This window comes from Petaurus breviceps, unplaced genomic scaffold (assembly GCF_028583685.1).
Source record: "Petaurus breviceps papuanus isolate PSGF00001 unplaced genomic scaffold, PetGlider_PUasm1.0 90504, whole genome shotgun sequence".
NCBI classification, from domain to species: domain Eukaryota; kingdom Metazoa; phylum Chordata; class Mammalia; order Diprotodontia; family Petauridae; genus Petaurus; species Petaurus breviceps.
This window is the reverse complement of record NW_027187266.1, coordinates 2,444,245-2,469,849: the sequence shown is the minus strand read 5'-3', so window position 1 is coordinate 2,469,849 and position 25,605 is coordinate 2,444,245. Positions and strand designations below refer to the sequence as shown.

Below are 25,605 nucleotides of genomic sequence, written 5' to 3'. Positions count from 1 at the left end.
TCTATTAGATCTTTTAAACTAGAGCTACCCTGTATATCCCAAACAAAACCAATTATGAACTTAGCTGACTGAGAGGATAGTGGTGCCTTCAACAAAAGAATATCACCTAGGTTTGCTGAGCTATCTCCAGCAGTCTGGTCACTGTACCCAGATGACTCTGGAGGAGAAAGTGAGGCTGGTGACTTTGCACAGCCCTCCCTCATTAGAATCCAATTCACTTGCAAGTCATGGCATCATCTTCCTGATTTCATGATCCTCTTTGAGAATGAAAGACAAACAACACATCACCTAGGTTTGCAACCTTGAAATCATCCTTGATTCCTAAACCTTCCTTAACCTTCATAATCAATTGCCAGATTTCATTGATTCTACATTTGTAGAATTCTTACATTTGTCCCCTTGTTCAGTCGCAAAGCTCCCACCTTTAGTTCAGGTCTTTATCCTTCTCTTCTTGACCATTTCATTAGCCTCCTGATTGGTACCCTCATCTCAAGTCTCTTCCATCAACTCTACATAGAGCTGACAAAGTAAGATTTCTAAAGAACAGGTTTAGAAATATCTCCATTATGTGTAATATACTCAAGTGTGCTCATATTACCACCAGAACCAAATATAATTTCCTTCTTTTGGCATTTAAAGCCATTTTGCACATTATTACACTTCATACATTCTTCAGTCCAACCAATCTGGCATTCTTACTATTGCCACTTTATAGAAAACCACATTTACCATTTCTTTGCTTTTATTGACCCTTTCTTCCCACCTCTTGCCTGGAATTCATTCCTTCCTCACCTCTGCCTCTTGGAATTCCTAGTTTCCTTCGAAATTGAGCTCAAATGTCATTTCCAGCATAAGGCTTTTATTGATCCCTCCACTGTTGGTGGACCCCCAAAAATCACTATTTATTTTGTTCATGTTTTGTATACTCTGTATATACATGTATGTGTACATATTTTCTTCTTCAGTGGAATGTATGTTCCACTTATAAAATATAAGCAACATTTTTAATTTTTGTCTTGTGTTCCCAGAACTCAGTGCACTACTGGTCATGCTATCAAAGAACAGGCACATAATAAGTACTTATTGCCTGCTTTGTTGGGAAGAAAAGAAGGGGAAAATTGGATGACTGACTAATTTACTGATTCATAGGATCACCTCAGTAAGGACCAATGCTTCCTCATATCTACCTGAAATAGATCAGACTGCAATTTAAGCTCAGCCATGAGTCTGAGCTGTGGTGAAAGAGGTATACAGGCATTACTCATTCTTACAGAGGGCTAGACCTTTTTTGTGGTAGCAAAATATTGTAAATAGAATAGGTGCCCATCAGTTGGGGAATGACTAAACAAATTGTGGTATATGAATGTAATGCAACATCATTGTGCCACAAGAAACAACAAACATGAGGAATTCATAGAAAGACTTGTTTAAAGTAATAGAGTGAAGAAAGTAGACTCTAGAGAACAATTTATACAATAATTACAACAATGTAAATGAAAACAACACCAAGAGACATCCAACCTCTGATTCATTGTAATGACCCATCTTGGTTCCAAAAAGCTAATGATGAAACGTACCTTTTTTTTTTTCTATAGATGGGCAGCTGTTTATATGGAGTAGGCCATATTCTGTCAGACACAGTAACCACATCTCTTGATTTTGCTGAAATATTTTCATTTGTTACAAAGGATGACTTTAAGGGCAAGAGAGGGAGTGTTTAAGAGTAAATGATTGTGGGGTAAAAACTGAAAGAGATAGGGGATAATATTTGAGATTTTATTAACACAAAACTCCCAGAAGAAGATAATCCTTCTACCAATGTAAGTAAGCACTTTCTCTCTTACTCATCATAGAGAATTGCCTAGAACAGAAGTGCTAATCATGAGGCCCATAAAACTTCCAAGTGGGGCCCCAACCAGATTAAAATATAATTGGAAAACATTTAGTAAAGAAACATAGATAATATTACATTTTAAAACAACAAATATGTGACCCATAGGGATCTTTATGTATGGGTTGGTGATCCCTATTTCTATTAGTGTACTGAGAGGTTAAAAATTACTTGTCCAGGGTCACACACCCAGAGTATGCCAGAGGTGGTATTTGAATTCAGATCTTCTTGGTTCTGAGGCCAGCTTTTTTATTCAGTATATCACACTGAAAGGCACCATAAATTTTTGGGAGGGTTAGATTCCTAGAAAAAAAAAGTAAATAAATCTAAATGATAAAAATTGAACATGATTTTCCCAAAGAAATAATACTGTATTAGGAAATTATGTGCCTGATGTCCAGCATTTATTTTTTCAATGTATGATGACAAAAAAGAAAAACAATTTTTAATCCATAGTATATTATACCCATATACTGTGTATAGAAATGAGCATGAACCTAACTCTAGACAAATCATTTGATACTACCATAGTCGCATTTTCTTTCATTGTAAATGTGGATGCTTACGCTTCTGTCGCACAAAGAACAAAAGAGATCATATAAAGAACCTGATAACTGCACCACATTGTTTAGACTAACACAGTAATAAAACACATGGAATCTCATATGATACAGTATCATAGTATACTGTTCAAATATTTTATTTGACTTTATAACTCATTCATGATTTTTCCTATGACATATCAGAAGAAGGAGCATCTTCTTCAGGGTCCCATAATTCAGAAGGCTTCTTTGGGTGTATTTCCAATATGTCTTTGAAGAAACATTTGAAGAAAACTGGGGTCATTTCATACCTTTTTGAGAAATTGATCCAGGGATGCTCTCCACCCCACCACTTATCCTCCAACCCCCTTTACTAGTTGCAAATTATCACATAGCAAGTCCCTCTATCTTGTTCTTGGTCTTTTTTTGCTGTATTTCACAAGGAAAGTCATTTCTTCATCTTGATCGTTTAATGAATCTCATTTGTCAATAAGAACACACACACACACACACACACCAATATTTGCAGGAATGAATGAACTGAAGTCAAATGTTTTCTGTCAAGCTGTTAAAGTACCATTGAGTTATCTGTCTCCATGTAAAGCCAAGCACAAGCAGCTTTCTAGAGGACTGCTGCTGTAAACAGCATCAAGGTTCTGATTACATACAATAGTGAACTCTCTATTTATTCAGTAACAAACTAAGACAAAACATAGATAGAAACCAAAGTACAGCATTCACAATGTTATAACAAGTTATCAATCACTAAAGTGGCCATGTAATTTTCACCAAAGCAGCCACATATTTTAAAGCAAAAGATATCATCCAGTAAGTCCTTAACTCAATTATCCTTAAGGATCAAGCCTCCCTAAGGGACACAAAGGACAAAGGTCAAAGTTCTCCACCCCTAGGTGACATTGTCTTAATCATGATCTTCTCAGTCAGTATCAAGTACCAAAGAAGAGGTCTTTTTATCTTGACTTGAGGCTGGTTCTCAGCTTCCATGGTTCCTCTTCCATGGTCCCAGCTCCTGCCTGAATCTACCCATCTGTCACCTGGATTCAAAGGCAGGCAGGTCTCAGTTCTTTGTCCGGCTTCTCATCCAGTTCCTCATCCAGTTCCCATTCTATATTGAAGCTCACAGTGTCCAGTCCACCTCGAGTCCTTCACAGTTTCTGTTTCTGGGAAGACAAAGTTTGACAGAGCCACATTAATATTTACACATGTTGCCGGAACCATCATCAATTCACTATCTGTCTGTGAAATCAACACAGACCCATAAACAAGGTCTGAAAGGCCAACACAAATCATCAGAAAAGTCCCAAGACCTCTGAAACCCTCCTTCAGGACTTATGTAAAGAGACAACCAGAAAATCCTTTTCCAGGACTTCCAGTAAGGTCCCAAGGTTTCTGTACAAAGTATCACAAACAAAAATCAATGCAGACAGAACAGACAAACATAGATTGCCGGGATACTACAAGTTTTCTCCTTCTCAACTCTGCCACCATAAGAGTTCTCTTCTCAGTTCTGCAACCACAAGTTCTGTTCTCAGTTCTGCTTTCTCCCAACTTGGGCTTCTCTTTAGTCATTAGTTCCTTCCTGTTCTACCCCTTCTTGTTTCATCAGCAACAGGGGTTCACAAGTCGTGGGGTTCGAAATTCTGTTTCTTAACAAGGACTTGATATAATCATAGACAAGGCTTAAAAGAAACTTGAACTGAAACAAGGTGCTAAGGACTTCTTTGGTTGCCATTACACTCCATCATGGTATCTAACTTTTAAGCACATCCCTGGAAGCCAGCTCACCGATGAATGTGGAATGTTCAGTTAGAGACAAAATTCTGGCAACTCATATAGTGTGAAAGAATCTCTAGGAAATCATGGATTTATACTGAACAGATAAAATGTCATTATTTTTGGGAATAAGAAAAAAACACTAATTCATGAAAAAGGAAAATGGTAAATGACTTGTTTCATGTTTTACTCAACAATCAACATGAATTTATTAAGTGCCTGTTGTGCTTTGGGCATTATTCTACACACCATGAACACACAAATAAAAGTGACAACATCCTATCTCTGTTCTCAAGGAACTTAAAACAAGCATATGTGTTAAGTATGTGCCCAATATATTAAAAATCTATTCCAAGTGATTTAAGGAGGAAGATACTACCTATTGAGAGAACCAGAAAAAGTCTCATTTAGAAACTGACTCTAGCTGAGCTTTGAAGGAAATTAGAAAAATACCACTGATTCTGATAGGACATACAATTTTTTTAAAATGATGCTCCATTTCTAAGATGAGCTAAACTTACTAGTATAATTTTAAAAGAAATATCTTTAGCTTGCTTTTGAATAGGGAAATTTGGAGCCAGGGTTGAAAACGATGTATTAGTTCTTTGGTTCAATTTGTTTGCATACTAATCATGGTTAGCCCCAGAGGGGAGTTAGCTGTCATCTGAAGGGTATCCTCCCAACTCACAAGGAGTCAGCCTACTGCTGGAACTTTGCAGCTAAAATCAGTCAGTTTCTTGGATCACTGAAGGCTACTGTGATAGTAGAGATACACTATATGGATTAGACCAGAATTATATCAACCCATTATAAACCACTGACAGTGCAAATTAGTATAATAGATGAGCATTCAGATAGCTGCACTTTGAATTTGGGTAAGAGAAAAACAAAAGAAGTAAAAACTAAAGAGGAAAGATGGAAAGGGATACTTCCTTTGAAGACAAACCCACCTGGGTCAACAAAGTGAAAGACCCAGATTTTCCCCACTTTATAATCTTCAGAGATATAATAACATAATGCAAAATTTAAAGTGACTTGAAATATTATTAAATCCATGTGGTCTTTGTGTGAAATTTACCACCTAAAACGATATGGCAGGTTCAAACTATTTAAATAAAGCAATACTATAGAAATGCTAATGATGACAAACCACAGAAAAATCTAGAACTGTCTCATTAATTTATTAATGGTCATTTGTTCAATTGTTGTGGTCTTCATTGTTACTATAGACACATAGGAAAGCATCCAAACACTACTTGACAATTAAATATATGTTGTCCTAACCCCCCCCCCCCAAAAATAAAGACAGTCAAATCTGATGATTAAGATGAATACCTAAGAAGAAGAGTGGAAAGCTAAATATGAATTTCACACAAATTTCAATTGAAAGGGCTGGGAGTGGGTGGTTAGGGGTGTTTAAACCCAAGTGGCCTAGATAAGCATAAAAAAGTCATTGCTGAGGCTGAGATACAAAGGATCATAGATTTCCAGCTGGAAAGGACTCTAGAGGACATGACTGTGGCCTTTCCATTTTACAGATGAAGAAACTAAATCTCAGAGATTGCCTCATCCAGGGTTGCAAAAGAAGTAAGAAGCAGCTCAAAAATTTCAACCTAAGTCATGCTGTCTCCCATTGGAAAGTCAATACCAGCCAGAGCAGATATAACATGTTGGGCGAGTTGACTGTATGACTCAACTTGTCTCATCACAGCTTCTACATTACACATTAGCTACTTGAATACTCTATATTTACTCTGTCCTAATGTGTTGGTTTGTAAGTAACCATACCAATAAGACCTTGGGTTCAGATACTTATGTTCAATATTTATGCTTTCCAGATTTAAATGAGGGGCGGCCAGGTGGCTCAGCAAGTAAGAGCACTGGCTCCAGTGTCGGGATGACCTGGATCAAATCCGGGCTCAGATACTCAGCACCACACCCAGAAATAATAACTGGCCGTGTAACCTTGAGCAAGTTACTTAACCCCAATTGCTTTAAAAAAAAAAAGATTTAAATGAAGAATGAACAAATTTAGACTTCTCTTTGGAAGGGAACCTATGCTTCATAACAAAACTTTCCAGGAAACTGTTGATAAGCCCATTTTTTGGTTGCTTCAACTAAAATGCTGGTTAAACCCCAATTCATGAAAACCCAGTTGTATAAAGGGGGAAAAATCAGGCAGCAATGATTTCCTATAGAAAATTATTCATCTTAGAAAGCTGCAATAATTATATGAAAGTTATATTTCCAAATAAATTGTATGATTATATAAGGTGGATACCTGTATAACTAAGAAACATCCCATCAACATGAAATAGAGAGTGTGTCAAACATGCCATTAAGCAGTTAAATATGGTTGAAGCCATTTGATTATGTTTACCACAAGTCCAAGTGAAGAAGCCAAGTAATAGGGGGAAAATATGCTATTTTTCCAGGAAGACTGATTGCTATATTAAACTCTTTTGAGAAAAGTTTTAACACGTTATTTGTGGCTTGGCAAAATAATCCTTTGAAGCCTTTTCATGTAAAACTCCAGTCAAAATCATTTTAGGTGATTCCCTGAAGGAAGCAACAAAAACATGTTGCAGAAACTGAAAAGTTGGGACTACACCTCTCCAAAGCTTACATAAGGCAAATGACTGATGGTTGCTGATTCACATCTTACATTTTTCACTACCATACTCATTTGAAGTGTGACCTTGGGCAAACCACTTAACCTCTCTAGACTTCCAGTTTAAAAGCTAAATGAATTCAGCAAACACTTACTGCATGCTGATTGTGTGTAAGAAAGAAAGTGTGGATTAATAAATAGAAAATCAGCCTTAGAATCAGAGACTCTGGGCTCAAGCACTTTTGAAACTTATTGGTTAGATGACCCTGAATGAGTCTTGATCTCTTAGTGTTCCTGTCAATTCTTTATAACTATAAACTATAAGGCTTTGTTGGGGGAAAATTTTTGTAGGGGGAAATTCTGCAAGCAAATTTCTTATTCCTACAAAAATCTCAGATAGGCATGGAAATAAAATGTGTAAGAGACTGTTCTAAAGAGGTAAATTTGACCAATGTCAGATCTCCTTTCTAGGTCTCAAGTTCAATTAATTCTGTGTCATTATGAATACACACTTTGTTTCCCCTTGTACAATGGTAGCAAATTATTAGACCATATGCTAGATATCTGGTCTTGGCCTGTGATTTATTTAGTGTGGGGAAATCCTTAAACAGAAATTTCTTCTCCTAATGCAGATCTGAGTATTTATCTTAAGAGTATTTAACTTGTGGTATTACAGAGTTGTTTGGGCCACTGAAAGGTTATTTTTTTTTTGGCTCACTGGCCCATAGGTTAGCAGCAGACACATATTAGAGGCATGATATGAGCCTATATCTCTCTTACTCCAACACTAGTCCTCTAATCATTATAAAAATGTAATATATTAATTAATAAATATTGCATACTATATTATATAATTATATGTGTAATATATAATAAATATAATAAGAATAATAATTTAAGAATTTCAGTCTTGGAATTAGCACCATTGATGATTTTATACAATCTGAATTAAAGGTTAACCTTCTTTTAATGAAAGCCATAGAAAGTGGTTAACAACAAAATTTTGCCACATCTTTTTCATTGAATATTTAAGGCTTTTTATTTTCAAAAGAATGAAAATTCTTTTAGGAAAAAAAAATATATATATATATATACTCTTGAGGGCAAGGACAGTTGCATTTTTTTCTCTTTATGTCCCTAGCACCTAGAATAGTGTCTTGAACAGAGCAGATGCTTAATAAATTCATGTTTAATTGAAATTTTCTGGGCCACAGTTTCCTCACAATGAGATATTGGGATGAAACTCAAATTCTGGATTTGGCTCCTGGCTTACTACCTGTGTGACCCTGGGCAAGTCAATTCATGTCTTTCAATCGATGTTTTCTCTTCTATAAAATTAGGGGATTGGAATAGATGGTTCCTAAGGTCAGGATGGCCTCCAGATAAAAATCTCTGATCCAATAATTCATAAAACCTTTTTTGATTATAACAGGCAATTCTGTAAATCATTATATATTCTTGCATTTTTTTGTAAATCATATTTAAAGGGAGAGTTGTGAGTTCTCTGCTGCTATCCTTTTTTCTTTTCTTTTTAAAGAATTTAGCCATCAATTTGAAGAACCAAACTCTTAACATGGTCTGACAGTCAAGTTTTACATATACATATATATACACATATATGTGTAAACATATGCATACATGTGTATATACATATATGTGTGTGAATATACAAGTATAAACATATATGTGTATATATCTATAATGTTTTAGATATCTACAGAAACTTTTATGTTTGATGACTAATGGAAATAAAAATACCACTTAGACAACTAATGTTGAAGGGTCTTGAATTCATGTCATATGAGGATCAGTTGAAAGAACTGATATGTTTAGCTTAGCAAAGAAAAGACTTGGGCGGGGTGTGTGAGGAGATAGGTACATGATAACTGTCTTCAAGTATTTGAAAGGAAATGATGTAGAGAAAAGATTTCCCTTAGTCTGCTTGCCTCCAGAGAGAAGAACCAGGAACAATGGGCAGATGTTGCAAAGACTTCAATTTAGGCTTAACGTCAGAAAAAAAAAAATCCTAAAAATTAGAGCTGTCCAAAAGCAGTTGCCTTAAGAGAAAGGGCATGGATTCTCCCTTTTTGGAGGTCTTGAGCAACAACCAAGTAACTAGCTGTTTGGTGTGTTACAGTAGACATTCCTTGCATGTATGGCTTGGACTGTATCATTGCTGAGATTCCTTCCAACTCTAAAATTCCATAATTCTGTGATCAGTTTTTAAGCCTCTAATGATGACTCATGGAGACAGATGCACGCGATCAGGACTTAAAAGAAGTTAGAAACCAAAGAACTCTAAGAAATAATCTGAAAAACAAGAGGAACACTGAAATTTGATTTCTAAAAATTCTAGTTTAGGAGAGTAGTGTGTTGTATTAGGAAGATCAAGGTAACTGACATGAAGACATAGATTTGAATTCAGACCTCTGCTTGCCCCTCATGTAACATTGGACAACCTATTTCCTCTCTGGAGGGCTTCTCTTCCTCATCTATAAAATTAAGGATTCGGATTAGGATGAGCTCTAAAGTCGAGAGACTTTAGTTCCCTTAGTCTTGTCATCTTAATCCAAGTAACCATTTTCTATCATAGTTTGAAAAGTTACTTGCGGTACAGTGAATAGGGTGCTGGGCCTGGAGTCAGGAAGACTCTTCTTTATGAGTTCAAGTCTAGCCTCAGAAACATACTAGCTGTGTGACCCTGGGCAAGTCACTTAACTTTATTTGCCTCAGTTTTCTCACCTGTAAAATAAGTTGGAGAGGGAAATGATCAGCCACTCCAATACCCTCACCAAGAAAACCCTGAGTAGGGCCACAAGGAGTCAGACGTGACTGAATAACAACAAAAATGGTAGAGGAGGAATAATTCATCATTATTTGAATTTACATTTAATGTGCAATTGCTTTGTTAACACTGTATAAGTGGGTAGAACAGTACTATATATTTGGTTCTCTATCTTTGAGGAGTTTTTAATTTCATTGGGTAATTTATAAGATTGCCTGTAAGTACTAAAATATAAGGGACAGTGTGGTACAGGAGAAAGAAACTCTGCTTCTAGAATCTGAAGTCCTGGGTTTCAATCCTATGTCCGCCACCTTGACCTTGGGCAAATCATTTAATCTTCTTAGGCCTCAGTTTTCTCATTAATAAATCAAGAGCATTGGTTTAGATGTCTTTTGAGGTGTCTCTAAATTTATGATCAATCAACAAACATTTATTCAGTACCTACTATGCGCTAGGCTCTAAGGATAAAAAGATAAAAATGAAACAGTCCCTGCCCTGAAGGAGCCTATACTCAGGAGAGACAGCATGACCATGAGTATATTCAAAATAAACAAATACAAAAAAAAATGAAGGGGGCAGTGGGGGAGAGAATGGGGAGGAAGGTACTAGCAACTGGGAGAAAAAAGAAAGGATTTTTGTAGAAATTTTCAGCTGAATAAAATATGAAGGAAGCAAAGAATTCCAAGAGGTGCAGGTGAGGCAAGAGTACATTTGAAGCAAGAGAGCCAGCCAGCCTCCAAAAGCAAGGAAATAGATGGGATGTTATGTGAGGACCCCAGGGCCATCTTGGTTACAATATTATGTACAGAAAGGAAAATCACACATACAGAGCTTAATTTAGTGCCTAGCACATTGTAGGTACTCTATAAATGCTATCTATCTATCATCATCATCATTATTATCAGCAGTAGCACATATTTGTTGAAATAATTCAAATAATAATTTATTTCTCCTTTCTCCCATATACACACTTTGAAAAGTTTGTTTGGTTTTCTGCAAAGTTAGTAGTACCCGTGTTTCCCCGAAAATAAGCCCTATTGAGATTGCTACTGTAGTAAAGGTGATCCCCTGCGCTACACGCTACATTACAGTACCCTCTGTATGCACCGTTCCCCCCCCCCCCCCCCCCCCCCCGTGAAATGCATGCCGCGCTCCGAGCTGCATCCAATCAGAGCTGCAGCAGTGAGCACGTCATCCTGTTCTTCCCCAGTGATTTGCTTGCTGGCGCCATTGAGAGCAGTGCCGCGGAGGAAAGCTGAGGCAGGACAACATAAGCCCTCCCTTGAAAATAAGCCCTCTGGTGTTTTTCTTTCCAAAAAAAAAAATAAGACAGTGTCTTATTATCGGGGAAACACGGTAGTAGTTGTAGTAGTAGTCATAGTTGTTGTCATCGTCGTCGCTGCTATACCCTTTAGGGCCGAGCTATGCTACTCAGTGACCAGCAGTGACCAAAGACCTAGAAAAACACCCTCCAAGAGTAACCCCACATGACCAACATGAATCATCAATGGAAGAGACTACATACCACAAAAACTCACACATCCAACAAACTCTACACCCTTCAGAGGGTGCACAACATGAGATAACTGAGAGCAGAGCCAGTAAGAGCAATGTGATAATATAACCAGAAGGAAATGATGGTCTGAAGCCCAGATAAGTATCTCAGTAGATAGAACTTTGAGCCTGCAGTCTGAAAGACACGAGTTCAAAATTGGCCTCAGATATTTCCTAGCTATGTGACCCTGGGTAAGTCACTTAACCTCTGTTTACATTACTTTCCTAATTTGCAAAATGAGGAAAATAATAGTATCTATCCCCCGGGGTTGTTGTGAGGATAACATAAATAATAATTGTAAAATGATTAGCAGACACATAGTTCTGACACATAGTAAGCATAAATGTTACTATTGTCATTATTACTATTGTGTGACAACTCAAAGGTTAAGTGACTTGCCTGAGGTCACACAGATAGTAAGAAGCAGAGTTGGGATTTCGACTCAAGGTGGAACAGTGTATAGAGCAGCCTCAGACACTTATTAGCCGTGTGACCCTGGGCAAATCATTTGACCCTGTTTGCCTCAGTTTCCTCATCTGTAAAATGAGCTGGAGAAGAAAAGGACAAACCACTCTAATATCTTTATGAATTAAACACCAAAAGGGGTGACAAAGATTCAGAACTGAATCTGAAATTGAACAACCACCTCTGACTTCGAATACAGAATTCCTCCCACTAAGCACACAGGTTTAACCTGTATGTATGAACTCTGGGCATAAGTATATTCCCAACAAATGCACCCCTCTATATCCTTCCTTTGGCTACATCTGTTCCCTATGTGTGTGCTCCTCCTTACCTACGGTTATTCTGTTCCACATCTTTTTCTTACTACGTTCCATTAAATGTCTTTGCTTTGAATGAGCTATGTCCTCTGGTTGATTGAAGAAATTTAAAGCATTGACACAAGTTTGTGAGCTGTGCTTTTCAGTAGATGAGTTGGGGCTAGGATGTGTGGATATTGATGCCAATTGAATGGTACTTCCACGATCTTTATTACACTGGCATTTTATCTCCTTTTTCTGTTCTTCTACATCATTAGGTCCCTGGAGCAATGATTTACTATGCTTCATCAGTGATAGTCTGAAAACAAATTATTTTTCAAAGGAGAACCTTCTGCTCTCAGGAAGTATCTTCTTCATTAAAGGTTAATGATCAGATTACCAAGGTTGGGAAAATTTAGGAAGTACTTTAAGCCTCAACCATCTCACAGTTGAAAAAAATGAAGGCCAAAATACCATCCAAATGCTTCATATAGTAGGCCTTCTGTTAAAAGCCAAAGTAAAGTGTATTAATGAGGTAATTATCTAGATACTTCAGGCCAAGAAGTATTTCCCTCAGAATTTTCTGGCAATTCTATTAAGGTCCTATTTTACTCTGGTCAAGAAAGCCTATCCATTGCAAGATGGGATCAAGAAATGAACTAGAAAACACAACGTAAAAGATCTATGGATAGTAATGTGCTAGTAAATATTTAACAGTAAGCATCCTAGAGGGCAGAAAAAGTTTCACAGCACATACTTTTAAATTTAATTATTTAATTTAATACTTTCACCATCATTTTCTTAAATATAGGAAAATAGAAAATTCAAGTCCTGATTTGTAAAGTTTGCCAATGCCCAAGGTATAAATGCTCACATTGAAAATTTAACAATCAGCTTTCCCAGTCAGTTTGCATTGGCTCCAAACTTAGACTGTGGATCACGGTAAGGATTTAATTTTCACCAAAAATCATAAATCAATTCAAAAGACTTCAGAAAGGGACTATGAAGTTACAACCATGCACTCTGACCTCTTTACAATGACAAACAGAGCATATTGGCCTTGGTTAATGACACCCCACCTTCCCAAGGAGATTCTTACTACAGTTGAATGAATTTTCTTAAGGGAAAAGTACCTTACTTCAATATTTTATGTCTTTGGACACCTGACATACAAAATAAACAAATCATTTCACCTCTGCAGAACAAGGCTGCTCAGAGAAAAGCCTGGACTCTTTTTACAAATAGAAAAAGTCATTACATATGGAGCTCTTTACCTCATCTGGCCTACAGGGTATTATGCTCTCCACTGATCAAGTAACAATAGTCTGACAAGGTGAATTTCCTTAGGGGGCAGAATGAACAAGAATATTCCCCTTTAGAAGTTTGCCTAGAAATGTTTATGTGCCTAAGAGCCCAATGCAAATTTGTTTCCAGTAGCCTGAGGAGGGATACTGGAGTTTTTGTTTCTGAAACAAAATTTTCTGATGAAAATCAGGAGTGAGTTCATCTCTTTTTATAGGATTATTTGGTGAGCCTTTCCAAAATGATCTAATCTTGCCCTGGAAAATAAAATAAAAGGAGTTCACTGCTTATTACAAATGAGTTCACTAGCCCCACTCCACAGCCATCAAAACTGACATCCTCACTGAAGACTATAGACTGCTACTGTCCAGCTGTGTACAGGAAACTCCCTGTGACTTCAGTGGGACTTCCCTGTGCAGTACAGAAGCAGGGTTCCATCCAAAGCTTTAATATTTTAAGTATGTCTTCGTTTCCATTACCAATTCCTATTTCCAAGTCAGTACGCTCCAATTTCCCAAATTGAGACCAGGTTCAAACCCAGTAACTCCAGCATGGTCCCAGAATAAATTCCTTATTGATGATTTTTTTAAAATGTATTGTGCTGCCATCAAATTTGCATAGATGGGTGAAGGTAGAATTGAAAACAGTTCCTAATCTCCCTCTCTCCAGTACCACAACACAAATCCTGCTTTTTAAGGAAAAATCATTACCCATCTGATAAAATTAATTAATCCTGATATCCAAAGAAAATAATTGAAAAAAAATTAACTCCTTCAATTATTCAAAGATATTTTCCAGGCATTTTATAGATCCTCTTCCCCTAAAGTCCTCTTCCCAGGTCTTTCTTTGGTATGTGGCTAACCTTGGATTCTCCAAAGTTAAATAAGTGTGGCACATGTTTTTGCAGTTCCTACCAAACTAGGGAGACATTGTGATCTCCTGTGATGTGAAGCCTAAACTATATTGATTCAGAGTTATCAAGAGAAAGATGACCACAGTGACTCATTATAAAAATATGTTAAGGTGTGAGGGAATTGAGATCTGTAATAATGGGGGGAGGGGGAGGAAGTAGCAACACTGATAAAAACCAATGATCTTTTGAAGAATTTGTCATATTGTAAAACCTATTATATGATGCTATAAAATGAAAACCCCATATGGGATCATGAATCGTTAGTTAAACATAACTGAAAAATGACTGAACTGAAGGAAAAAAAAACCCACAAAACATTTTACCTAAGAAATAGGGAATATCATCACAAGGAGTGATGGGATATATATAAAAAATAGAAAATGAGTGTGTTGCCAAATCTCTGTAAAACGTTCATAAGTATAAAGGTAGCTCTTGTTGAAAGATAGGTGATATAAAGAAAAGAGAAGATTTAATCTTTCACCTCAGGGATTTTACAATCAAATAGTATACAGAACCTGCCATTCTTTCTGCTCTACTATTCCCCTAATGCGTGCAATCATCTTCTTTAAAACATAAAAAATGTGGACTCACTTAAAAATGCACACACGTGTATACATGCACAATACAGCCATGCAAACATATATGAAGACAATAAATGAATACATACATGTATATATTCATACATATATCGTATATATAGACATGCGTGCACATAGCCTAACATAAGTCATCACTGTATTAATCTCTGCTATAGTTCACAGCTGGGTTGGTTAAAGACCAATTGGCTTAGAATATCAGACTAACAATGCAGTTTATTATCTCTTGCTAATGACTAACTAGGGAAAATATGAGTTCTGTGTTGAAAGGGTCTTTTCCTCACTTCTTTCCATTCTAAGTATATTTCAGCACTAAATTTGAGCAATGATTGTTTGAAGAGCCAAAAGGATCCTAGGTATTGGTTTTCAATTTTGAAATATGCTTTGTTCTTGAAAGGTCTTTAAATAGTACTTGTGGCTGGCCTACCTCTAAGCTTTCATATGTAAGACTTTGTTTCCTTATTAAAGGAGGAATAGCATAGGATGTGGCTTTTAGTTCTCAATATCTTTCCTTGTCTAGGTTCAGAGCATCCTATGATTTAGGGCTGGAAGGTACCATAGGGGTCATAGTATAATCTCATTGCACAGAGAAGGAAAATAAGGCCTTGATTGGTTAACTGACTTTCCCAAAGTAAGCAGCAGAGTCTATAACTATTAACTGTTACAATAAAAAAGATTTGGTAACTTTAGGATAGTAAGGAACCTCATTTTTTCTTCTATAAAATGTTGGACTGGATGATCTCTCAAATGGTCTTTCCAGTTCTAGGATCCTGCACCCAGATCCCAACTTTCATCCTTCTTCTAAGACTTAAGCAATTTAATTCAACAACCAAGTTATAAGTATTTACATTGTACCAGGAGACATGCTAATTGTTTGTAAAGACAGAAAATGAAACGGTTCCTGCTCTTCAGGAGCTTACACTCCACCATTCTAATCCTAGTATGGTAAGTAAATTTCAACTGTTTACAAAATGAATAGAGCAATCATGGCAATTAGAGGCTATTTTGTCCATTTTTGTAAATAATGATTATAATTGGCACAAGCATATGATTAGGGAAATTCACAAGGCTGAACAATTCATATATATGAACATGTTTTCTCTTGGCTTAGCATTTTATGAAATAATAATTTGAGAATGAGAAATTTATTTTCCTTTTCTCCTTTAAAACACAGGTTAAAACTTCCGTGGTCCTATGATGTTTCCTGATTAACCTTACTTTCCTTGTTCACACCTTCACTCCCATCACTCCTTGTAATGATATTCCCTATTTCTTAGATAAAATGTTTTGTGTTTTTTTCAGTTCAGTCATTTTTCAGTTATGTTCAACTAACTATTCGTGACTCCATTTGGGGTTTTCATGGTAAAGATACTGGAGTGGTTTGCCATTTCTTTCCCCAGCTCTTTTACACATGAGGAAACTGCAAGCAGGGTTAAGCGATTTACCCGTGATCACATAGCTAATTACACGACTGAGGCCAGATTTGAACTCATACAGAGGAGTTTTCCTGACTCCAGGCCCAGCATTCTTTCCACCGCACCACCTATAGGAATTCATTATAAATATCCCATGTTAACTCTACAGCTGTCAGGATTGCTTTATTCACCTGTTGGGTCTAAAACTTTAATGAAATCAGTTATCATTGTTCCCATTAGGTATGTGTCAGTATATTCCCTTATGGATCCATTTGCCCTCCCTGTAATTTTCAAAATCTGTATATCCCTTCCTGGACACATATTCAGCATTTAATGAACATCTGTTCATTCATTCATTCCATATTTCTGAGCACTGGTATTGAATACTCTGAGGGAAAAAAAATATATATATTTCTGGTTCCTTAGAATTTTTTTTAAAAAAGGTTTATTTCAGTTAGGACCAACAAGTTTACTACCCCAGCTTTTATACATAGATAGAGTCATCTGTAAGAGAAAAGAAGCATGCTGGCTCAGCACAAAATGTACTAAAAGAGAAGACCTGTGTTTGTATCCTAGTTCTGCTACTTACTGCCTATATAACCTTGGGCAGATACTGAACCTATGTGAGGCACAATTTCCTCATCTGAAAAATGAAAATACAGGGCTGGATGAATTCTAAGGCCCTTTTCAGTTCCAAATCTGTGCTTCTTTGATTCAGCTGGAAATAAAATCAATAATTAACCAGATGTTTGTTGATTTGATATCAAAATTTGGAAACCTCAGAGTATTTGGCATAGTGTTTTTGGATACTGTTGTGGTCTCAAGATTAGATTTTTAATAGACGGGAAGAGCCATCCACATGGCCTGTCCATGGAGGAGAGCATCCATTTCTTTTTTTTGTTTTTGACAATTCCATTTTACCAGATCATAATTATAATGTGGAGTGTTTTTAGCCAAACATTCCATATGTACAGCTGCACGAGGAGGAAATATATGGATAAGCTTAGGGTATTGTGCCATTTTTCCGGTGTTTAGATTTAGTGTTTTATACATAAATTCCTTGAATCAGAGGTTGGGTAGATGATAGGAAGACTTGAGTAGCAAATGGAAATTGCCAGGCCTGAATGGCTATTCTATTCCTTCAAAGATCAGGCCTATGACCTTGAGTTTCCCTACCTAAGCACCTTCACAGAAGAGTATTTAGTTCTTTAATGAAGAAAAGGCAATGTTCTTTTTCTCTTTTTTAAACTTTTGAACAATTAGCATTTACCTAAGTCCTTTTGGAGACTGAATCATAGGTCTTCCTGGATTTGATGCAAACCACCAAAGGGCTAACAAATAGTCAACTAATTAACATTATGATCCTTAATCTACATTTTAACTCTAAAAAGAAACTGGGAGGGGGTGGTGTGAGAAGATTGATTCAACTGAATGCTTCAGTGACTTCTTTATTCTGCAGCTTTTTGAAGGAGTCATTGTGTGTGCTCAGTGTTCATAGTCTGCTTGAGTAACTCTACATGTCTTGATTCTTTTGTGAGTTTGCCACAGTAGAAAGATAATACCTGAGAAAGCCGTGACATTTTCTGGATGAATGTCTTCCTATATATCTTAATATGATCATTAGGAATACTTTGGTAAATAACATCCATCAGATAGTTGTGCTATTAATTTCTTTTTTATTTACTGGCATTTGTCCATGAGACTTCAGAAGATGAAACTGGAAGAGAATATAGATAAAGAAATGTAGAATACCTCAGGTTTCACTTGGCAAAGCAATTTGTGTCTCCTCATTTTTTAACAGGTGATTACCCTTTGATGACTTCTCTTAGAACACCTATTTTCATGTGTTTCCCATGACTATGAAGTGACTCATGACCACTGGGATGACACCATTGGCACCAGGTGATCAAATTCTTAAATAAGGACAGGTTAAGAAGGTTTAAGTTACATGTTTCCAGAGAGAGGGAATAGCTGGAGGGTTTAACACCTGAGGAAAGCAAGGATGGGTTGATTACAGATCTGCCATCCTTGCTGATTCACAAAGAAGCTATCAGAAATAATCTTTTGATAGACTCTGAGGTGTTTCAAGGGTCACCTGGTGCTTGCCTAGAGTAAGAAGATCCCCTCCCCAACTACCCAGTAAAGCTAGAGGTCATTCTTTCCCTTTACTCCAAACTGACAGCAAGACTTAAAACTTGTTATTAGATTTATTTATGGAGTGAGATCACCAACTTACACCAGGTCAGTGGCTGACAGAAGCCCCAGGTGTCCAGCTGCAGGCGAGGGTGTAGTCAAACAGCTGAACTGAAACTTGAACAGGCCACACACATCATTAAGCTAAGACTTAGGGTCTGTGAGATTTCCATAATGACCACCATACCCTTTGGGACCCAAATAATTTGGAACAGAATAGGTGGTAGTTCAGGTCAATGGCAAGCAGTGAGATCATTTGACAAAGATCCCTCTGAGGGTGCTGTTGATATTTCAACATTCAATAGACATGTGTTAAAGGCAATGAAAGATGCTATCAGTAGTTGGCAGATTTTCCTATTTCAACCTGGATGATCTATAAGGTCACTTCCAGCTCTCAGGTGCTATGATTCTATGATTTTTAAGGAATAATTATCATTCCCCTATTCAATAAAATCTAGTGACTCTTTATAGTATCTAGAATAAAATCCAAACTTCTCTAGTTAAGTTTCTAAAGCAACACAACCTGGCCACAGCAATCTTTCCAAGATGATTGTGCATTACTCATGTATTGTGATCCAGCCAATATGGCCTTCTCTGTTCTTCACACACAACACTCCATCTCCCAGCTCTGTGTCATCATACTGGCTATTCCCCAACTTGGAGTGCACTCCCCCTCATCTCCACTTCATTATAATTCTTCTTTCTCAAGTAATACCTTCTACATGAAGCCTTTCCTGATTTCTTCAAATTCTCGTGCCCATCCAACCAAGTATCTAATATTTATTGATGTTTACAATGTTATATAGTGGACATCACTACGTACTTGAAAGCATGAAAGAATATTAATTTATTGATTTTAAATTTTTCCAAAAATACTCTTACTAGGTCTCTTGTTATAAGTAAATGGGGAAGACATTTTAAAAAGGATAATGCTGAGCTTTCCCAAGACAATAGAGAAGAATACAGGATTTGGCAAACACACTCCAGTTCAACTGATCAGGACAGAGAGGGGGTTACTGGAGCCACATCCAGGTCCAGAGAACCAATTGTTAAATTTTCAGGGTGATCATTTATCCTTCACAAATTGGCAAACACGACAAAATAAGGGCTTGACTTATTGTTTTGTTGATTGTCTAGAGGTAAAAAAAAGTGATGCAGAAAATGTTAGTAATGAAGATTAAACTTAAAAGTATGTGATATACACATTTTTCCCAGAGAACTGGTTATTAAATATATATCAACAGAACTCTGAGAACAATAAATGTTAAACTGGGTTGGGGGAATTTAATTGAGTTGTAGAATTGAAGGTATAAATTGGGCTTCACAAATTCTTAATCAATTTGAGAAAAGGGAAGTACTTGGATCCTTGAATGAAATCATATAACATGATGTAGGAAATGTCTTCTGCTTGGTTGAAGAGAATGAGTTGTGACCTTTGGGGCTTTAGATATTATCTAAATATTTAAATAGCACACGAGTTTGGAGTCCATTATTTCAATAACAGCCCAACTCAGTATTACAATCTAAGATACTGAGAACTACTCAAAGAAAGCAGAACTCACTCTTTTCCTACCACCCCAAAGTCAAAAGATGACCTTAAGAAATTTGACAAGTCAGAAGATATGGACTTCCCACTGGCATCATTAGTAGTACCCCCAGAATAACAGATGGTGATTATAGCATCTGGATCAAGACCTAAGGACACAATAAACAAAGAGAGGACAGGTGACTTCAGGACTCTACAAGAACATTGACTGATGGAGACCATAGAGGCTTATAAATATACCGAAAGAGTAACTTCATGAGGAGGCCACAAGGGAGAAAAAGAATTCCAGTAAAAAGGAGCTAGCTATCAGTTACCCTTTTAACCCCTGTGTTCTCTAAATCTGTGTGTGCAAGAAGAACGTATGTCCATATTTGGGGGGGGGGGGTTAGAGTGGGCCAGGGTGTATGTGACAATTGTTTTTATTCTATCACAATAGTAAATGCCCTTTATATATATATATATATATATATATATATATATATATATATATATATAAATATATATGTGTGTGTGTGTGTGTATGTGTGTATATACGCACATATATACCTACATACATATGTATCTATACACATACAATGAAAAGGTGTAGTAATTTCAGGAGGAGGAAGACCCTAGAAGTTAAATGGTTTATAAGAGAAGGTTTCATGTAGAAGGCGGCTTTATTTGTCCTGACTTTTTTAAGTAAACCAAGGCAACTATGACTCACCTCACTATGGTATGATCTCAATAGCTTTCTAACAGATCATTGCTACCACTAGGGTTAGACTACTACCAAATATATTTCTACGCTACGCTAGTTCATATCTGTGTCCAATACATAGTAATTAATTTGGGATACTCCATAGAACAAACCTTACTCAGAGGGCAAGAATTATCCTTCCCCTTACCACATGTGTATATATATATATATATAGGAATACAAAAGGCAAGAACGTTTAAGTTACTTTTCCCTAATTACCTTAAAAATAAATTACAGAGTGAATAGAAATTAATTTTTTTCAGTTAAAAGTTAAATATGAGAATAATTTTCTAAGGATATTGATCCTAAATGCCACAAAAATATCAATTTCGCTAATTAAAACAATACCCTTTTACCTCTATCCCTCCTATCATTGGGCTGGGAATATACGAAAATATGACTGCAGTTCATACACTCAAAACTTTTTCATGTGACAAAGAATATCATGAAATCCATAATAAGAAGGAATAGGAAAGAGAGGTGAAACATATTCAATCTCTGTCATACCCATTATCTTTGGTATTCATCAACCCCAAGGAATCTACTGCCACCTGGTGGCAGCGTAACTTGATTCTATAATTTATTATTATTATTTTTTTTGCTGTGGACCTCAGGGTCAAGGCTTATTTTCATGGCTGTTTTACATCAGATCATTCAAGGACCTTTTAGGATATAGGCACAAGGTGTTTCCTTAAAAAACTGATCAAAAGCTATGTGAGCTACATATTATTTACTTTGGCCTAATGCACACATATTTTCCCTGTTTAGAAAAATAACATTTTCAACAAATGTGTTTCCCTTTGAAGTTAGAAAAAAAAAAAAGGAGTTCATTTAGGAATTTTGTGTAAATATCTGTATCATAATTTTTAATTACAAAAATAAAATGATTAATTCATAAGAAGAAACAAGACTTATTTACCATACATTCTATCTCCCTTGGAGAGGACAAATTGTTCAGGATCATATCAAGTCAATTTTTTGTTTTTCTCCTTTAAAAATTATTTTTAAAATGTTTTATGAAAGCTAAAAACAAATCCTAGTGTTATAAGTGAAAGTTGCATTAGATGATGAACCACATGATTCTGGCTTAGCATCAGGAAGACCTGGATTCAAATTTTACCTCAATCCATACTAACTGTAACCCTGTGCAAATCAATTAACCTCTCTCAAAGTCAAGTTCTTTATAATGGCATCTACATCACTGGTCGTGAAGACAGAAGGAGAAAATGTATGTGAAGCACTTTCAAACCTCCATTTGCTTTGCAAACACCATCTATTTTAATTGTTGCCATGTTGAATGAAGTAAAATATCAATTCCATTAAGGATCCTCTAGAAGCAGAAAGCAAACTTATTTCTCAGCAAGTTTTACATTGTGCTTTTCTGAATACTATTGGTAAAATGTAATATAGTATCAGTAAATTCAACTGTAGGCACACACACTTTTTGTTGGTGAAAATGAAAATAAAATTGATTTTGTCACCTTAATTTCCCCTTATATCTTTCCATTCCTGTTCCTTTCACCATCCAGAAAGCTGTCCCTGATGAATTTAAAAAGAGAATACAAAAGCATTTCAACCAAACTAACCAATAAATTAATCAAGTCCAAAAGTATATTCTATGCTTGATACTTCCCACTTTTGTCAAGAAGGGAGGTATATGTTTATGTCTCTTCTTTGGGACTAAGCTAAGTAATTATAATTATGCAGAATTAAGTTTCCATATGTTGGTTGTAATTTTCACTAATGTTGTTGTAATAATTTTATATGTCCTTTTTCTGGTTCTGCTTACTCAATGTTGCATCATTTTGTACAAATCTCCACATATCTCTATGATTTTTGCATTTATCATTTCTCACAATAGAGTAGATACCATAGTCATTTGTTTAGTCCTTCCCCAACTTATGGGTAGCTATTTTGTTTCCAGTTTTTTGCTACTACCAAAGTTCTGATATAGATATAAACATACGTGTGTATATGTACATACACACATGTGTGTCATATATACACATAATCATGTGCATATGTCTGTGTGTGCATATGTATGTATGTTTGTATAATCTTTATTTGGTCTTTTTGGGGTGGTGAGATATCTGAGTCAATGGGTACGGTCAGTTTAGTCACTATATTGGTATAATTCCAAAGTATTTTCCAGAAAGGTTGGACTAATTCATAAATATTCTTATGAAGCTCTTTAAAAAGATTTTTACTGAACTCTTCATAAGGATTTTTTTAAAGATTTAATATAGTTGATATGAGCTATGCAAAGGAAAAGTATTACTTCCAATCCATCAGCAATCAGTATAGAAGGTGAATCATTTAAAGGATTAGTGATTCCCTAAAACATAGAACCATTTTCAACATTTATTAGGAAGAAAAAATATTATTATTAGTCTTGGTAAGGAAGATTTTGAGTGGGGAGGGACATTAATGACATTTCTAAGCCAGCCCTTTCAATTTACAAATAAGGACATGAGCCCCAGAGAAGTAAAAATAATCATTCAATATTCAAATATTGTAATATTTATATGTAATATATGGAAAAAACAAAATTTAAACCCAGAACCTTTGATTTGTGTATGTTCCTGTACATGTATGTGAGAGAGAAGAAAATGTGAATTATTCATATAGATCATTAATGCCCTATTCATTTCTAATATTCATTTTAATTATTCATAATGGTGGAACCTGACTCCTTAAATCTCTGTATAACTCAATTTTTCTATCAATGGGCATCATAACTCTGCTTAAACATTTATTTAAAATTATGTGCAAGGGACTGTGAAATCATGTCACCAGTACATCCTTCCCAATAGGGCTTTCCTGAAGTTTTGTCTGGTCCAATTAGTAAGTTATTCTTTGGGTGCAAGTGGGCTACCTTTAGGAGGTGATTGAATAGGCAATAGCAGTGTCCTAAAAAAAAATATATATATATGTATGTATATATATATATATATATAATAATTCACCTTCCACAAAGGACCAAATTCCCTCTCTGGCCAGAAATGGCCCGGAAACACTTCAGTCATTCATATAGACAAGAAGAAACCTGGCCTTGCAGATTATTAAAATTAACAACTAAGTTATGGATCAGACCTTCATGAACACATGCCTTTCACAATAGCTAGCTTAGCTCTTCTGTTTTAGTCTCCAGATTGTTCTCTGCCAGGGGATATTTCAATGATCCTAGCACCAGAAACTCCAGATTACATCCTTATATGGCATGAGACTCCAAATTCATTAAATAAACGTTACACCCTTGCACATGTGTTGGCTGCCTGTGAAGCATGGAGCTTCACAACGTTTAAAGGTGGGACAGACAGCCCGCTCTGCAAGGTGCATTGGAACACACATAAACCACTTGGTTAATATTGGCTCGGGTGTTTTATAGGAAAATCACTGAGGATCAAGGCAGCTGTAAGTCCATCCTGTGATTTCTGTGGTCTGAGGCTTGGCAACTTTTCTTTGCAGAATGCAATTTTATGACTTTTATCCATCTATATTTCTACCAAGGAATGGGCTTGGCTGGTGTTTTTTAATTTTTTTTTATGTCCTTCCCCCAGAACAAATGAATGCACCTATGTTTGAATGCATTGTGTAAGCAATGACCCTGCCTGTTCTCAGCTTCCTTCTTCCATCTGTGATTGCCATAGATATATCTCTGTGGTGTGGAGTTAGGGCCAAGAGTTACGTAAATTGGAGAAGATGAGTGATGTGAGGGAGGCCTGTTCTTAAAATAAAGTCTAAAGAAAAAGGGAGACTGAGGATGATCTACCTTTTACCCAAATGGCGACCTGTAAGGGAGAGGAGTATTGTGTTGGGAAGTTATTTGATTACACAAAGCTTATCAAGCAAAGCTGAGGCCATTTTGGGTACCACATTTCATAAAGAGTAGATCCAAAGTAAATATGCAGAACAGCTGTGGGGCAGGAGGCCTCCTGTGAAAATTATTTTCATGTGTGTGGCTTTTTAATGAATTTCCATCAATCTTTCCATGGTTTTTTTGGTCCACGTTAGTACTGACTATAACTATTTTTTCCGGAAATTTAAGGGAGGAGACTATCTATCAAGGAACATCTCTATTATGGTCCTTTTTTTTTTGGTTTTGGGGGTTTGGTTTGAGGCCTGCCACATATTGACTCGATGTTCTTAATATGTGGCAGAAGCCATGCATGGGATTTAATGAGAAAAATTTCTTCTTTTTTTTTTCTTCTCTCACTTCTTGGCTTTGCGTATTTATAGCTCACAGGGCAGTTCTTGCTTCTCCCACCCACAATTCCACTCCTTTGAAACACACATGCAGAAAGAAGGAGAGGGAGGTGAAGAGAGGTGAGGTAAGCATTGACCTATTTCACCCTGTCTTCATTTGGTATGGTGAACAGAAAGCTATTTTATTGGGACTTCTTACAATACTTCCCTGCATCCTATACCCCAGTCTGAATCAACATAAGTTGAGCTCTCCTTTTGTCTGACTCATTTAACTTTGGCATAAATCAGGTTTTCAGTAATGATAGACTAAAAGCCCTATAAAGGGAAATGTCCTGGAGTCAAAACCCCTAGTTCATTGGGAAGAGAGCAAGAACAAGAGAGAGGGGGGAATACAAAACACAACTTGTGTTCTCATCATTTTTTAAAGGAATTATCACATTTTCAAATTTTTGTGCCTGGTCTTATTAAAGTCTAATCCCAGTGGGTCATACAGCACAGTACACAGCACAATCTGGGAAAAGAGAAGCAAGTCAGGTGCTATATGCTGAAAGTCTGCTTCACCTTTTTTTCTGGAGGGTGAGAAGGTAAGAACTCTAAACTCAAAGCAAGTTGTAATAGGATTTTGGCAAACATCCCATACTATAAACTCTGTCCATAGGCAACCATCATTTCGTGCCAAAATTGCTTAGCTGAAAATGACTCGAACTAAATTTTAAAAGTGGATGTTTGGCAATGGCTCAGCCAACATTATTTTTA

The 25,605-nt window shown here is 36.3% G+C and overlaps 1 long non-coding RNA gene across 1 annotated transcript in view; it reads right to left on the bottom strand.

Annotated features, from left to right (window-relative positions):
• Nucleotides 1–2,575: 2,575 nt before the first annotated feature.
• Nucleotides 2,576–25,605, bottom strand: part of LOC138141874 (uncharacterized) — a 74,849-nt gene continuing 51,819 nt past the window's right edge. Inside the window, exon 2 of the long non-coding RNA XR_011163294.1 lies at nt 2,576–3,614. This is a non-coding gene — a long non-coding RNA (uncharacterized lncRNA). The remainder of the gene's footprint in view (nt 3,615–25,605) is intronic.